Source organism: Cryptomeria japonica, chromosome 1, assembly GCF_030272615.1.
Source record: "Cryptomeria japonica chromosome 1, Sugi_1.0, whole genome shotgun sequence".
NCBI lineage: Eukaryota > Viridiplantae > Streptophyta > Pinopsida > Cupressales > Cupressaceae > Cryptomeria > Cryptomeria japonica.
This window is the reverse complement of record NC_081405.1, coordinates 509,669,477-509,672,637: the sequence shown is the minus strand read 5'-3', so window position 1 is coordinate 509,672,637 and position 3,161 is coordinate 509,669,477.

The following is a 3,161-nucleotide window of genomic DNA, read 5'->3' as shown; positions in this document are numbered from 1 at the left end:
CCTCCTGTCACCTGAGCTATAGGAGATAAAATCTTTATCATGTCTACACAAAATAACATTTGTTTAAAAAATATGATGTGCATGATAGCTATCCATTTACTATCCTTAACTCCTCAATCTTTAACATGATAAAAAATGATTTCAAATTCAAATATATATCATGGTGAAAGAAGAGCATAACATTCTTATTACAAATTATAAATAACATTTACAAACTGATCTTCATGTTCAAGTGATTACAAATGATTGAGCATTGATATTATTAGAAGATGATAACCATGATATACTTGATTAAATGCAAACACAACTTACACCATGAGACTTTTATTCAAGTTGTCATAATTGATTGATGAAATAAAGAATGAAGCTAAATGAAGTGTTATCAACATGTATTCATGCCTTACCTTTGTCACCTTGCAATATCAACAATAAAATCGTAACAAAGGCATATTGCTTTTAATCTTATCATGTCACTTGCATATCTTGTTCTACAAGAACACTTATTGACATCAATAAAAAACATACCAAATTCAAGAAACTCCCCTTTTGGCATTGATGTCAATATCTATAGTAAATGTGCATACCTAGACTCCCCCTATCTACAACCACCTAGCTTTAATGAAGACATTGTTGTTCAAAAACACCATTGTTCAAAACATCACTCCACTATTATCCTCATCTCCCCCTTTGACAATGACAATGGGGAGTAGCATGAGGTTTTAAGAAAGAAAGAATGAAACATAGAAGACTTCCACTGAAGCCAAACCATTATCAAAGGAGCTAATTGATAGAAGAGATGGGTCAGACCCCTACTTTTTGTCTTAAACTCTCAAACACATTCTTGGAAAAATGTTTTGTGAGTATGTCTACTAATTGATTAGTAGTTGCAACATATCTCAAAGCAACATCACCATTTAATACATGTTCTCTCAAAAAATGATATCTAATATCTGTATGCTTGGTTCTTGAGTGCATGACTAGATTTTTGGAAATACTAATTGTGCTTGTGTTGTCACAAAAAATTGAGATTGGTTTAGACACTTTTACCTTCATATTAGACAAAGTTTGTAACATCTAAAGCACTTGAGTTTATCAAGAACAAGCAGGTATATATTTTTCCTCTATTGTTTTTTATTAGGATAAAACAGGTTTTGAAGGGGCCTCTTATCCCTTTACAATTAGAGAGCTACCCTCGAGAAATGGGCTAGACTACTTGGCAACAAACCACAGGTTTTGGCAGGGACTTGAAACCTTTTGGACTTGCGAGTGTCCAGATCCCAAAGCACAAAGGCTACAAAAAATAGTACATCTACAACCAAACAAATGCCATCCAAACTACAAGACACAAACTAGGTTGGCAGAAGCAACAAGTCTAAGTCATCAAAATATAGACCAAAAATATAGAGAACAAGGGTTTAATAGGCACCCTTAGCCAATAAGATAGGTTTTCCCAAGCTTCCTTAACAAATAAAAAAATCTCCAAGCCACCAAAAGAAAAGCCTAAACCTAACCAAAAACAAATACTAGCCAAATTGGGCCCTTGAAAACTGTCAACATCTAGCCTGTCCCTGATAAGAACAAAAAACATAGGATTTTTCCAAGCTCCCTCAACCTTGAGAGTGGGTTTTATAAGGCTCACACAACCTGCCTCAGCCCCCCAACAACACTTCCAGGACTTTCTAATAGCATCCAAATCCACCTCAATAGGAGAGAGGTAAACTCCAACCACATCCATCTCCCCCTCCATAGAAGATAGGACCACCTCAATAGGAAAGACCAGAGAACCCCCAAGATGCAAACAATGGAGCCTAATGAACAAAACCATGGAACCAAGAAAGAGAGGGATAGGAAAACCCTCCTCACAAAGATGTCCCAGAGTCAAAAGATAAACACATAAAAGACCAGACCCCATCAACAGAAAAAACAAGGGTTTTGAAAAGGCTCCCTTAACCTTCCTTAGAAACAAAGGAACAAGGGTTTTCACAAGGATCCCATAACCTAGATGGTCCATACCATGGGGTTTTAATAGGCTCCCCAAACCAAAAGCGTTGGGTTTTAACATGGCTCCAAAAACCATCATAGTGTAAATCCATACAAGCCACCAAGCAAAAGTAGGAACAAGGAGAAATCCCCAAAACCACAAACGCACCCAAATAATCTTGGGATGAGATCTCCAACTCCAAAGGAGCCGCCAAAGAATGACCATGGGATGAGCCACCCAACACAACTCCCTGCATCCACTCAAGTGTTTACAAGAAAATCACATCTCCACCTCTATAGGAGATGGAGACACCTCAATAGACAAAGCAATAGAAAACCCATGAGAGGGAAAAAAGAGAGGACCAAGGAAAGACTTTGAGTCAATGACTATGAGCAGCCATAGAAGAGGGGAACCAGAGCCTTCTTATAACATCAATGATCAACACACCCAAAACAACCAGAGGCCCAAGAAAGATGTAGCAATGAGTGAAAAACCAAACCCCAAAGTAGGGGCTTGCAATAGCCAAACCCACACCCGAGCTTAGAACAACATCTACATAGAGAAATCCTGTCCAAACATGTGCATCTAGGTTGACATCCTCTCCAGCATACCCACCTGTCAAGATCCAAACCCCACAACTCCCTCCTCTCCCTCCAAGCCCCATATCGTCCTCAAGGGAAAGCACACAACACAACCACAAACCCAACAAACCCTTTGACCAAATCCACCATGTAGGCAAGTGATGGTAGACAAAAAGTGTGTGTGTGTGTGTGTACTACACTTGAATTAACTTCCTTGTTATCAAGACATCCTGCCCAATCAAAAATTGTATAAGTAATATGAGTGAAATCATTATGCCTATGATACCATAAGCCATAGTCCAATCTCCCTTTGATGTACCTAAAGATTCTTTTAACTACATTAACATGAGATTCTTTTGGAGAGGACTGATATCTTGCAAGTAAACCAACAACTTCTATAATGTAGGGCCTAGATGTTGTGAGGTAAAGTAGACAGCCAATCATTGATCTATATTAAGTTTGATCTACATTTGGTGATTCATCAAACTTACTTAACTTCCAGCTTGTCACAATTGGTGTGCCAACTGGTTTACACTCTTCCATGTGAAACTTTTTGAGCATTTATTTTACATACTTGGTCTGAGATAGGAAGACACCTT